Genomic DNA, 15,024 nt, shown 5'->3' on the forward strand with positions numbered 1-15,024 from the left:
ATCCTGAGCAAATAAATGATTTCTGATATGACAATCCCATACATTTTATTAGAACACACTGTTGTTTTTGTAATCGTAGGTATTAGTATATCATTTATTATAAATTAAATTAAAATTAAAATTGCTTTATTTCAGATTACAATGATGCATAATTTACATAATAAAAAATAAAAATAAATTAAATTAATAAATATAATAAAATAAAATCAGATAAAACAAATAAAATAAATTTAAAACATAATATAAAATACAAAGTCGGATTATGTATTCCGCTTTGCCTTAACCGGATGTTTCTAAAAAGAAAACGACCTTTTTATAATTGACAATAAAACTGAAAAGAGAAATGAGGGATACGTTTCTGACACTTTTAGACTGAAGAATACTTATCGCGAGGATTAGAAAATGGTAGGTAAAATTAGGGAATATTTTAAACTAACACGTATTATTCATATCTCAAACAGAAAATCTCTGACTTGGACGGGACTTGAACCCGCAGCTGTTATCAAGCCGGGACGACCGTATTAACCTTTACACTACAGGGTCCTTATCCATTTCCATAAACTCACGCCTATTTCCCACCGGGGTAAGTAGAGAATGTGGAATTCCATTTGCTTCGATCCTGACATATTTATCTTGCTTCCTCCACATTCATCAATCGTTTCATACACGCACGCCGGTTCAGAGTTGATCTTACTGAACCCTTTCTAAGGACATCTCCAATTTGGTCAATATACGTCCTTCTAGATCTTCCTCTGCCAGCTCTACCATCAACCTTCGCTTTATATACTGCTTTCGTAATCCTATTATCCTTCATCCGCTCTATATGTTCAAACTAACTTAACATTCTCTTCTCAATCTTAGTCACTATATCGTCTTTTACTCAATCCTATCTCATTCACCATTCGCCCTTTGTCACATTATGCGAAATTTTGATCTATATCGCCACTGCGCACTGACATCACGATTATTCTATTTATATCTATTCACTGTCCTCCTATTCATTTAATAGACCTTAAATATTAACTTGACCTATTTTTTTTTAATAAATCTTGGCCCTGCTTTCAGGCAGGGTTCTATACTTCCGCGAGTGCACCCCTGCCTTACCGGTGCCCGGATAATTTGCATCTGAATCGCTCGTGATGCTCAGCCTCTGCTGCAAGGGTCATGCTGACGCACGCGGCGCGACTTCCTATCCTAATATAATATATAGATAGACACATAGTTCCATACAAAAATCTAACAAAATATCGTTTCCAAGTCAATTTTGATGTATGTCACTTCAAGAATTTCGAAAAATTCCTAAAGTATGTCATAATCATCACCAGCCCATTAACGTCCCTACTGCTGGGGCACGGGCCTTCCCTATGGATGGATAGGGCGACCATGCAGGCCCAGTGCGGTGCGGTTTATTAACGACTGCTAATGCAGCCGGGACCAACGGCTTAACGTGCCTTCCGAAGCACGGAGGAGCTCAAAATGAAAACTTTTTTTTGTGGTCACCCATCCTATGACCAGCCTTTGCGAAAGTTGCTTAACTTCAACAATGGCAGACCGAGCGCGTTTACCGCTGCATCACCGAGCTCCTATTGTATGTACCTACGGTATAATCTAACTTTAACCTTATTAAGATGATTATAGAGGTTGAAACACGGCGCACGAATAAGAACGAAACGTTCATCGCTGCTATAACGCTTTTTTGACGGTGTCGTTTTTTAGGCAGTACCTATAAAATGATCGAGGGGCGCGACATTACATATCGCGGGCTTTGGAAAATTGACTCAGTGAATTGACGCTTATCAAAGCGTTGTACAGTCAGTATATTAATATAAATATACACTGCACAGTGGTTTGGGTATTATGACACTAACCGAACGTATATTGGTCGAAACCCGCGTTTTAAGTCGCGTCACACGCGATGCATGTCCCATGCAGATGCCGCATAAATGTATATAAATCATTTAACAGCAGATAAAGAGATCCGCGCGAATACATTTCATTATATCCCCGTTGGCCGTTGTCGGTTTTTCGGTGAATAAGTAAATTCTTTTTTCATTTTTACAGTCGTTTGTTTAGGGGTGAAGCAATTAAAAGTATTGTTAGTGGGTTTTATTCCTTTTTTAATTTAAAGAATTGTATTTTTTTGAAAATGGAAGGTAGCGAAGGTGTTTAATAAATGACAGTTATGGAAGTTCTTTTCAAATTATAATTTAAAAGACTTCATTGCACATAAACACAAAACAAAGGACTGTCCTTTGTTTTGTGTTCGACTGCTCATTTTTTAATTCTTTTCTAAGGCTCTATTATATTTCGAAGACAAATCTACTGCTACTATTGGTACACTTGTGTTGATGATCTGGTTACTTACTAACTACGTGGATTTCATATTGTACGAGTTATTGTGAGATAATAATTTATATTATGTTGGTAGGTTAACATGTTTATTTTAAATTATTTTTAAAGAAAATCCAAGTCAAGAGTATTATAAACTGGCGAACACGCATGAAGCCTAACGAGTGTGGTGTGTCAGGATTGTAGTAAGTGAAACTTGGTCTCTATCAGAGGTCTCTACCTTCACTAACGGGAAATGGGCGTGATTTTATGTACACATAAATGTATTTATAACAACGCACCGATGCGATTTCGCCCGTGAGTCCTTTCTCTTTGAAATCCTCTCTATAACTAAGTCGTCAGACGATTGTAACAGGTGCAACTTAGTATGATAATCCTTTTGCACTGATTTCAGTTTCCGAATGCTTCTAGAAGCTTCAATCATAAACTTCGACACCAACAATCGTTCAAGTTTAACTGGCAGGCTTTAGAACTGTCGAGAGAACTAGCTAGCAGCTTAGAATACTTCAGTCTGTATCTTCGAGTGTTCATAGAGAGTATTAGGGTTGAATTAATCAGGCTGCACAGCATCGCACACAGGCTCTTCTGCTTAAAAGGAGTCATCAATCCTAACTTAGAAACACTATTGTAAAGTGAAATAAAATATTTTTAATACATACATACACATACATAAACTCACGCCTATTTCCCACCGGGGAAAGCAGAGACTATAGAATTCCATTTTCTATTTGAAAATATTTTTCATTTTCATCGCACTTTTCTATGCTTCCATCCTTTTCTCCGTTCAACTCCTAACCGTCATTTAATAAAGCGAGAAAAAGAGTGGGACTGCGACGACTCTACTACTTCTTCTATCGTGTGGGTTATGAGGTGGATTACCAAACCCATCAACCCTGGTGTCAGGGTTACTTTTGAACAGCAAAAGGCTCAATGGCTAATGTAACATCTATTAACTTGCATCAGTAAGTAGTAACCGGGACCAACGGCTTAACGTGCCTTCCAAAGCACGAATCAATTTCCTTTCAGAAAATCAGGTGGTAAACCTGTAAAGTCTTAACCAAACTAGGGATCACAATGTGATTTTCATGATATGTCCCCACCGGGATTTGAATCCGGGACCTCCGTATCGTGGGTCGAACGCTCAAACCACTGCACCACCGAGGTCATTACGACTACTACCACACGACTAATAAAATATCATTCAATATGGGCTTTAAGTCGTGGCCGTGGAATATACATAGTTTATATCGAGAACATAAATTAGACGACAGCTAGGTGTCAGCAAGCTTTCTGCCATCAGACTGCTCGGTAGTTGACTGCCTTTTTTATGACGTGACTTTTTGTAGATTTGCCGCAGATGGCATTAACTACTTGGCCGGACAATTGGGGAGCGCTGAAGGCTCTCACCCGGTACAACGTTTAAGACAACAGGCCTGAGGGTGCCCAGTTGGACTCGAACCTCGGCTCAGAGCGTCGTCTGAGAGGAAAAATATTTGAAAGAATAGACCCTAGTGGGTCTATAGCGATAAGCGCTGATTGAAGGAAATCGTCGACCACTCCGGCGGGGTTGGTATCGCGGGGTCCTGAAGTGTTTGGTGTCGCGAGCTGATTGGCCGCCTCTATGGCTAGAGTAATCGGGTCGTCGGGATTGTAAGTAGTTGATTGCCAAAACGCTATAGTTTACGAGAGAAGAAGAAATATAATTCTGTTTCGTTAGTTGTTTGTTGTTTCAATCATTCTGTCGACCTACATCTTCGAAGCATCATCATCATCATCATCAGCCCATTAACGTCCCCACTGCTGGGGCACGGGCCTTCCCTATGGATGGGTAGGGAGATCGGGCCTTAAACCATCACGCGGGCCCAGTGCGGATTGATGGTTATTAACGACTGCTAATGCAGCCGGGACCAACGGCTTAACGTGCCTTCCGAAGCAAGGAGGAGCTCGAGATGAAAACATTTCACCCACCCATCACCCATCCAATGACCGGCCTTTGCGAAAGTTGCTTTACTTCAACAATCGCAGACCGAGCGCGTTAACCGCTGCGCCAGCGAGCTCCTCAAAAAGTGTTCGAAGCATACCTTTCTCAATTCTTCCAAATATTTCTTCTACTCCCAGCCCAGTGGTGAAGTGATCAACACTTTAAACCCAAACCCGTCAATTAGACAAGCTTTTAAGTAATATAAAGATTTATGTCGGGAGCTGCCCGGTAAATCTGGGAAGGATGGCAGCATCGACGGTACAATCTACTAGACACCAAATCTCCTCTCGTGTGGGTTGTGAGGTGTAACGACTACCTACTTACATCAGTAAGTAAGTACTAAGTACTATAGTAACCGGGACCAACGGCTTAACGTGCTTTTCTAAGCACGGATCATCTTACTTTTGGTCAATCAGTAATGTCCTAACCAAACTAGGGATCACAAAGTAATTTTTGCGGTATTTTCCCGCCGGGATTCAAACTCGAGATCTCGAGATCGTGGTGGGCCTGTTGCCTATTTAATATAACTTTATTCAGCTTAAATGTATTTTTTTACTAAAGAATAAGAAACAAGAATAATGGAAAAATAAATTAACGAGTTTCTTATTTGCACAAACAAATTACAAAGAAGTAAAACAATCATTTTTTTTATATCCTTTATATTTATAAGTATAATATTTTATTTGTCGAACATCTCATCCACCTAACACTAATGCAGCTACTCAGTGTATAGGTATAAAAATGCCTCAAAATGACTACGGCACAGGACACTATGACTTTAGAATCTTAGGAGTCTAAAGGTTGTATTGTCGATGGACGGCGGGAAGCAATATGTGTCGGGATTGAGGAGGGTCCTGTATCGCAGCTCGCGACCGATTTCATTAATGTCTCTCACTGTACACCTGTCCGGCGGAAGCCATCTTGATATTTGTCCGTTCCAATAGGTATTGACTATACGACGTAAACAGCCTATATACGTCCCACTGGGCGCTTCCCCTTAATCAATCGGAGGGGATATGGAGCATGTTCTGCCACGCTGTTCCACTGTTGGTTGGTGGTGGTGCGTATTTGTTACAATATAAGAAGGGTTAGTATAAACACCCACTCATCTAGGGGGCGAGCCTCCTTATCATCATCAGCCCATTAACGTCCCCACTGCCGGGGCACGGGCCTTCCCTATGGATGGATAGGGAGATCGGGCCTTAAACTATCACGCGGGCCCAGTGCGGATTGATGGTTATTAACGACTGCTAATGCAACCGGGACCAATGGCTTAACGTGCCTTCTGAAGCACGGAGGGGCTCGAGATGAAAACTTTTTTTGTAGTCACCCATCCTATGACCGGCCTTTGCGAAAGTTGCTTAACTTCAACAATCGCAGACTGAGCGCGTTTATCGCTGCGCCACCGAACTCCTCAGGGGGGGTTTAGAGCCTATTGTCATTATTTTTTTTATGTCTTTATTAATTGTCGATTATATTATGTCTGTGTTGCACTTAGCTATTCAAGGTGTTAGTGACATCGTAACGAACACACAGGGAGATGATTCAGCTCATTATTCTGAGTTAATATCAAGTGGAATTTTCCGTCGCAAAATTAATGTTTTTTTTTTTAGTTTTATTAAATTATTTTCAATTCTATACTTTCCCGATGGAAAATTCCATTTTATATCAACTCAGAATCATGGTCTGAATCATCCCTTAAAGTATTCGTTACGTTGTGTTTAACACCCTGTATAGTATATCTCTGTCCTGTTATCATACTCAACAAACAATATTTCATGAGGATGCGAGAGTTAAAAACATGAAAATAAAATAAATAGCCTACGAAAAAAAATACTACGTCCCACTGCTGGGCTTACGTCTCATTCTAATCAAATCAAATCAAATCAAATGTACTTTATTGCACAGAACTAAAACCAACCGAATGTATGGAGCGCATACTCTACTAAATTACTCCAGTGCGGGTTGATAGAGGCATTTGGGATAGTAGCCTGGGCTTACCGTGCCTTTCGAAACACGGAATCAATCATCGAATGCAATATATTACACACATAACTATTAATTATATAATTTCATCATGATTGCATCATTTATTATCAAACATAGCTGGCGATGAGTGGGTGTATTACTATACACTTCTGCCTACTCCTTTGAAGATGCAGGCGCGATGTTATGTGTTATAACCTGTTGATGATGACGTATATTACGGGTATGTTTCATCCTTATTTCATCATTATTTATCATCAACAGGAAATATGCTGCAGGTGTTGTCTTTCAATTTCAATTTTTACATATTTCCTCGCCTTATGGTTGTCTGGAAGAAATCGCTTTAAGCGATAAGGCCGCCATTTGCCGTGTATTTCTTTTAATTTTGGAGTAATAAAGTGTATATGTATTTGTGTGTTCTAGATTATTATTACGCAATATTATTATATTGTTATGTAAAAACTGAATGATAAGTGCAATTTATATTTTAATAATATTATAAAATGCGAAAGTGTATATTATGTGTCTGATTGTTTGTCCGACTTTTACGGGAAAACGGAGCGCGGAATTGACGTGATTTTTAGGAGACTTTCCTCAAACTCGCAGAGGGAAAACTAGCTCAATACAGGTTAGGTCACATACCCCCGAAACGCATTTCTCGGGAATGCGGGTTTTCTCACGATATTTTTATCTGTTGCTGAGCACGTGGTTTAGGCCCGTGTTGGTTTTCGAACTTGCAGGCCTAGCACGCTATGCTAACACGTTATTTTATCTCGCGTCGCGTCGTGTACACAACTATCGGGACATCCGCGATTTTTTCAAGATGTCGATAAAGGAAATATCTTATTATTGTATATTGCTTATAAGAGAGCTGAGCTGAGCTATCAATTTTCTCATATTAACGGGTAAGAACCCGTTATTATGTGTTTTAAGCGTAAACTTAAAACAATGTATAAAAATTGATAGTTTTTAACATCATTTGTGTGACACACTTATCATATTCAAGTCGCTAGCAAGTCGACGCGTGAACGAGGAACCTTGACTCGTTTGTGTGGCTTTTTGGCGGGAAACGGGAACGGGACAGTTGCTTTCTTCATTGAATAATCTAAATAATTAATACGAAGTGGTGTTTTGTGGTTAATGATCGCATTAAGTTGGTCGGAAGACATTCGCGAGTGTTATTATATCGGAGTATTCAATAAACAAAGTGTATCTGCCTATTTCCGCTTCGTGCCAGGAAGCTGCTTCATAACTCGAAAGTTTATGCGGACTTTTGAGTTAATTCGTTTGGGGTTCGGAGTAGGAGTCTACTCCGAGGGTGGGGGCTTAGGTTTCATCATCATCATCTTTCATCATTTCATCAATCATCAAGAAAAAAAATACGTAAGACATGGCTGTATGGGCATAGTTCCCTTTGCCTTACCCTTCGGGGAAAACCAAAAAAAAAAAAAAAAAATGACTCGTTTGTCAAATTTGACAACTAGCGCTTTGACATTTACTCGCTGTACTCGCGCCGTTTTAGCGTGTTAGGCCTGCTGCGACCTCACAGTGAGAATTAAGTGATATACCAACTGAGCCACTACGGTGCATACGGTTACGTCGTACGGGTGTTAGTGACAACGTAACGAATATTAAGGTGGATGATTCAGACCATAATTCTGAGTTAATCATCATCATCAGCCGTATGACGCCCACTGCTGGGCATAGGCCTCCCCCAAGGATCTCCACGACGATCGGTCCTGCGCTGCCCGCATCCAGCGGCTTCCCGCGACCTTCACCAGATCGTCGGTCCCCCTTGTAGCGGGCCTACCCACTGAGCGTCGTCCGACACGTGGTCGCCATTCTAGAACCTTTCCGCCCCAGCGGCCATCGGTTCTCCTCGCTATGTGTACTGCCCACTGCCACTTCAGCTTTGCAATGATATTATCCATTTGTTTCTGAGTTAATATCAAGTGAAAATTCATGATATTTTTTATACTTTACACTTGATATTAACTTAGAATCATGGCCTGAATCATCCCTCAAAGTTTTCGTTACGTTGTGTCACTAACACCCTGTATTTGTGTATGTAACGTGACATGTCACTTTATGTCAATCCCCAAGTTCGATTGAACCAATAACATTGGTGCTAATTCATTGATGGTGTGTACTGAAGCATACATACATACATAAACTCATGCCTAATTCCGACCGGGGTACGCAGAGACTATGGAATTCCATTTGTCTCGATCTTGACGCTCTTATCTTGCTTCCTCCACATTCATTCGTATCATCACTAATTTAAAAGCCACGATCTTATCGGTGAAGCATTCTCCATACTACTATTTAAGGGAAAAATAGGGCAGTGGTTTCCCTCTCGTCGTCCTCCCCGCAGTACTCTGTCTGACGCGAGTGGGATGGCCCCAAAGTATTATATTTCAAAGTTGTACTAACTCTCCTGTCCTCCGCCTCTGAATGCTACTGACAGTTACTGCTGCCCTCCGTCAGGTTCCAGATTACAGTCCCTGTGACTTGCCCCATTCATTAATTCGTATACACCATCTAATTTTATTTTAAGTTATGCTTGTAATTTTTTTATCCACCGAAAAGGAAAGGGAAGTAGGCGTTAGTTTATACATACATACATACATACATTAAACGAGTTAAAACACATAGAGATCCAAACAGGAAATCAAACCTACGACATTGGAAACGGGCGTCTGACCACGAAATTTTCTAACATATTACTCATTACTACAAATACTTCATACGACTATATGCCATAATGTACCTAGGCCCTTAGCTAAAGTCCCTGATATAAAATTGTCAGATAACATAATACGTTATTTTGAGACGACTAATTGATGGATATTAAGCGACTGTTATAATTTCCTGCAAAATAATCAAATAAGTAATACTACACAATAAGTAATCTAATTAGTTAAGAATACGCCATTGAAGAATGACTATTCAATTTGTGTTATCACGTCGATAAGGAGAGTACATACAATATTAATATTTATTACCAACTGAGAGCTTCAAACTCCAATCAATATTCATTTTTAGAGTTCTTTACATAAAATGAAAGTAGAAAAAAACCGCATTTTATTTTTGAACACGAAAATTTTAAAATTCAAAAGGCATTTTAATTAAATGAAACCTATTAATTCTTATCTAGTAATACGGATAAGCAAACGCACATTAGCGTAGTGGTACGGATAAGCTGTGGTAGTCCAATTGGTAGAACGCTTGCCTCTCACTTTGAGGTCGCAAGTTCGAATCCAGCACAGGCCTAAACCTATGATTGTTGAATTTATTTTCAAATACATGTTTGGATCATTATCACGTGCTCATCGGTGAAGGAAAACATCGTGAGGAAACCTACATTCCCGAGAAATTCATTTTCGGAGGTGTGTGAACTGAAAGTGAAAAAAACTGAACTGAAAAAAAGTGAACCTGTCAATTTTTTATGTTAGGTAAGCGGACCCTGTGAGAAACGGGATAACGCTAGGGAGATGATGACTAATATTGTTACGGAACCCTAATGGTTCGTGTCATGGCCACTTCATTAATGATACGTAAACAATGTCAGTTAGTACTTTATTGCTCTTCGCGAGGACAAACGTGTCAACAATTTAAACGTTGAAGTAGTACTTCTACACCATAATGTTTTTCCTTTTATTATTGTTTCTGTGCTCACTTTTGGCAATATTCATATTAAAAAATAAAAACAGTGACTATTGGAAGAAAAGAAATGTAGTTCAAGTCAGTGGATTACTCTCGAAATTCTATTTTGGGAATGTATCTTTACCTGAAGTCTACAAGAAAGTGTACGATGACTATCCCGGAGAACCTTACGTTGGTATTTTCCTTGGAATGAGGCCAGCGTTGCTGATACGAGACGTAGAAAACGTACAAGCAGTAATGGCAGGAGAATTCCAAAGTTTTTATAAGCGAGGAATCACGCTAAACCCGCAAGATGTCCTAGCTGACAATGTTCTGTTCATAGACGAGTTCGGACGCTGGAAAATTCTGAGACACAAACTCTCTCCTATTTTCACGAGCTCGAAGCTAAAGAACATGTTTTATATTCTTGAAAGATGCGGTCGAGACTTCGTAGAACGGATCAAACAGGACCCGAAAAATGTGGATAATCCTTTCGAGGCATTGTATTCGTATACTACTGCATCCATAGCCGCATCAGTATTTGGTATTGATGCTCAAGTCAAAAACACGATGGATTCTCCACTTTTGGATATGGTAAAGAAAGCTATAGCTCCAACTTTGAAGTCTAACCTCATATTTGCTATAGCTAATATATCCCCGCGTTTGTTACAAGTTTTTAACTTGAAATCTTTTGGCGATTACGAAGAGTTCTTTGTTGGTGTTGTGAGGAAAGTTATTGAAAATAGAAGAAATGAAAAACAAAGACGACACGATTTCATTGATATATGCTTGGAGCTACAAGATCAGGGGATGATGAAAGATTTTACAACGGGATATGAATTGGAACCATCTGTTGAAGTATTGGCGGCTCAAGCGTTTTTTTTTCTTTGTAGCTGGTGCTGATACTTCAGCCAATACAATGCATTTCACTTTACTGGAACTGTCAAACAACCCGAACATTTTAAAAAAGGTCCACAATGAAATCGATGAGGTATTTGATAAGTGTGATGAGAAGTTGACGTATAGCGATGTTTATGAAAAGTTTCCATATTTAGACAAAGTAGTCAAAGAGGCTTTGAGAAAATTTCCCCCAATTGGTATGATTCAACGCAAGTGCACGAAGGATACAATACTGCCTGTTGGTGGAGTGAGAGTCGATAAAGATTGTACCATTGTATTGCCAGTGTATGCTATACATAGAGATGAGAATTATTATCCAAATCCTGATGTATTTGATCCAGACAGATTTTCGCCCGAAAATGAAGCTGAAATACCAAACTACGCTTATTTGCCCTTTGGTGAGGGGAATCGCATCTGTTTAGGTAAATATATAATTTTTATTAGTACTATTGCAACATACCAATCCGTGGTGGATCGTGTGATTCATGGGCGAATCGTGGTGGACTATGCTCCATACCCCCTCCAGTTGATTGAGGGGAAGCCTTTGCCCAGCATAATATAAATTGAGATAGACGAGGTACAGACATCGCAAGATGAACTAAGTACCCACACCTCACCGAACTTTTTGTTAGACCAACATAATAGGTGATAACCACCCAACAGTGCGACATATTAGCACGCCCCGGACACTTCATACAATACTCCTCGTTTGACACAGACACTCATGCCCATTACGATTGAAGACTAAAGTAAGACCGAGGGGGTTGAGGTAAATCTAGCTCAGCCACTGGTGGGGTGCGGAGAGTAGGCGTTCTATACGTAGTATTATTCCTTATCCTAATTTTAGAATAAATAGTCTAATATCAATAAGGCTATTTATGCAATGTTTATGTTATTGAAACACATGGCGCTCCATGAACACAAAGAAAAACAGAGACAGTAATTAAGCGATCGGTTGATTGCCTATAGGCAAATCATATTATAGCTATACTTAGTAATCTTGACTGTAGGTTGTTTTTGGTTATTCGTAGATAAGATAACAATTTTAATGCTTTCTCCAATACAAAAAAGGAATTACTTATCGTACCAAAAACGAGTAGGTATCAAGTGAAACGCAATAATGCCGCCTTGTGTGCGTCTTCGGTTTTTATATTCTGGTGTATTTTTATTGCATGTTTTTTCCCAATGTTATCAGTAACAAATGTGTTTTAAAATTACTCATTAATAATGATTCATGTCTTATTGTTTTTCTTTTCAGGTATGAGACTTGCGCGTTTGCAGGTGAAAGTTGGACTGGCTTGGTTACTCAGACGTTACACACTGGTCCCGCAGTCTGTGGTCCCGGAGCATTTTGAACCTAGTGTCTTCGCGTTAAGGGCCTCCAAATATCGTTATGATTTAGTTCCCAGATCAACTAATTAACGTGCTTAGGGAAAATGGACAGGATGACGACCCGGTGGTGTAATGGTTAACACGCTCGCTAGTTTGACAAGCGCTGCGGGTTCAAGTTCAAGTCAGATTTTTAAAATTTTTAAGTTATAGTTTTAGATAAATGCAATAAAAAATGTAAAACACAGTTGTGTACTATATGATTAGCTAATAACTAGTAACCCGCTATGTGCGAGGATCTTTTTTAATAAGATTGGCTATATAAGCCACATTGAAGCAGTCGCCGTAGCAGAAATCGGCTGGATCACATCATAATCATCAACTTGTAACATATTAAACAAATTAAATCACAATGAAATACATGAAAAAGAAAAATAAAGAAAATTTAAAGTAATACAAATAAAAACAAACAAATAAAAGAAAGGATGCAGGTCGTGTCGTATCAGGAAATGAAGGATTTGGTGGAAAAAAAAGGAATGACGATTACTCCTACGATAAGCGCGCAGCTCTTAAATGATGAGAGAGAATGTAATACAAAAGATATAAATTCTGTTTTGGGTATTAATAAAAAATACTGTAAGTACACATAAAATAATAAATTAGCTGGTACTATGTAAATAAAAAGGACACAGTGTAAAGGAAACTATTGCAGGTGCAGTGTGCCATCATTTTTATTTAATGCCTACTGTTTCTGAATAATTATTTATTATTTTCCTGTTACTCGTAATGGCAGGTAAATGAATGAGTTCAAATAAACGATCAAATTAAATGATTCGCGGATATACTTAATTCTAATTTACTTTGACGGGTCTAGTACAAAATTAGTTCCGCCCAACTGATAGCTCTACTTTTACTCAGGGCTGTCAAACTAAATCAAGATTAATTTTCGTGTGATTTATTGAGACTGTACGTATATTGAAACTAATAGTAAGATAATTTTAAAAATACTTATTAAATAGTTTTATAAATATAATATTATGTTTACGTTACTCTGCAGAAAATAGTGTGTTAGTGCCATCGTAACGAAAACTTTGAGGGATGATTCAGATCATGATTACGAGTTGATATCAAGTGGAATATTCCATCGCAAAAGTATAAAATTATATAAAAAAAAATCACTTGATATTAACTCAGAATCATGGTTTGAATCATCCCCCTCAGTATTCGTTACAATGTCACTAACACCTTATAATATATTATAATGAACGAAAGTTGTAGTTATTTCGATAGGAACTAATACATACATAACCTCACGCTTATTTCCCACCGGGGTGAGCAGAGATTATGGAATTCCATTTGCTTCGATCCTGACACACTTATCTTGCTTCTTCCACATCAATTGGTCCTTGTTCCACATTTATCAATCGTACTGAAGCTTTTCTAATGACATCTCCAATTTGGTAATGTACGTCTTTCGACAACTAATTAATAAATAAGTAAATAATTGTAAAGATTCTATTTTCTATCCCTTGCAAATTATCACGTTTTGGAATACAAATGGACGCTAAGTCGCTCGTCCCAGCTTGGCAACAGCTAGTGGGATCAAGTCGCGACCGAGCGATTTCAATTTAATTCCCATTTCAAAGGACGGAGTCATCTTATTTTTAATATAGATATATATATTAAATAAAGCCGATAATGAGATATACAAGGGATATATTATGTGGCTTAACACGGTTTGCAATTGAGGAAACCGGAGTCTACATAACCCGTTTTATTACAGCGATTCCTCGTTAAGGAGACGACTTACGATATTCAAATCGTCATATAATACTTAAGGGTTACGCTTTCAATTTCCCACGTGCAAATGGTATTGAACAAACCCATTCTGCGATCGTACTGCAATAGAGATTTCAATTCCAATTGCGATTTTCTATTCCCACACGCGGCCATTCAGCGAAGAAATTCATACGGTTGGCACCACTCCAATATTTCTTGTTATATTTTGCTTTTCATCATTAGAAAGGGAAAGAAGAGGCTTTGGCTTGAGGCATCTTTATTATGTACTGGTAGGTGTTAGTAACATAAAATAAGCTCATAACTATATCCCAACAGGCTATTTGACTGGGTCGAAGATAAATTATAAAGTGCTTAGATCTACAAATAGAAGCCAGTCTATGATGATCAAAAATCAATCTCATTTTTCTTTTTGACTTATTTTCGAATTTTAATTATGAATTAAGTAACAATGATTACGATTTTTGACTGCTTTCACTGATGACGTCACAGGCCAGTATTTCCATACAAATTCCGTAGAAAATTGTCGATTTTACGATTCGTAAATAGTATCTCATTTGACTAAGTTGTCAAATAGCCTTTTGGCTTAATCAGAGGTACGTCCATCACAAGATGAACTAATTAGCTCTTAGTGAATAGTGTCTTATATAAAGTTTTATCATGTAAGGAAATAAGAATGAAAAATTCTATCGAATTATCTCATGTATAGCTGAGTGAGTGATAGGTGAGTTGAGATGATTGTGTGAGAAGTAAACGAGTAACATGAGTAGTACAGAAGGTATAGAGTGTAGAAGGGATGCATAGACAAATGATAGGTTGAGTGAAGGAGTGAGAGAGGGATAGAAGGAGTGAGAAGGGAAGGAGAGACGATGGTTGTGTAAATTGTTGTACTGGGAGAATAAATTTTTATTAATTATATAGAAGTCTTCTTCTATCGTGTGGGTTGTGAGGTGGAGTACCAACCTCATCAACCCTGGTGTCAGGGTTACTATTGAGCCGCCAAAAGCCCCTGACATGGCTCATGTAACGACTACTTA

General features: G+C 38.6%; 1 pseudogene; it reads left to right on the top strand.

Annotated features, from left to right (window-relative positions):
• The first annotated feature begins 9,882 nt into the window (after positions 1-9,882).
• Positions 9,883-13,223, top strand: LOC126382104 (cytochrome P450 6B5-like; annotated as a pseudogene).
• Positions 13,224-15,024: the final 1,801 nt, after the last annotated feature.

The sequence above is a fragment of the Pectinophora gossypiella genome, chromosome 3, assembly GCF_024362695.1.
Source record: "Pectinophora gossypiella chromosome 3, ilPecGoss1.1, whole genome shotgun sequence".
Lineage (NCBI taxonomy): Eukaryota > Metazoa > Arthropoda > Insecta > Lepidoptera > Gelechiidae > Pectinophora > Pectinophora gossypiella.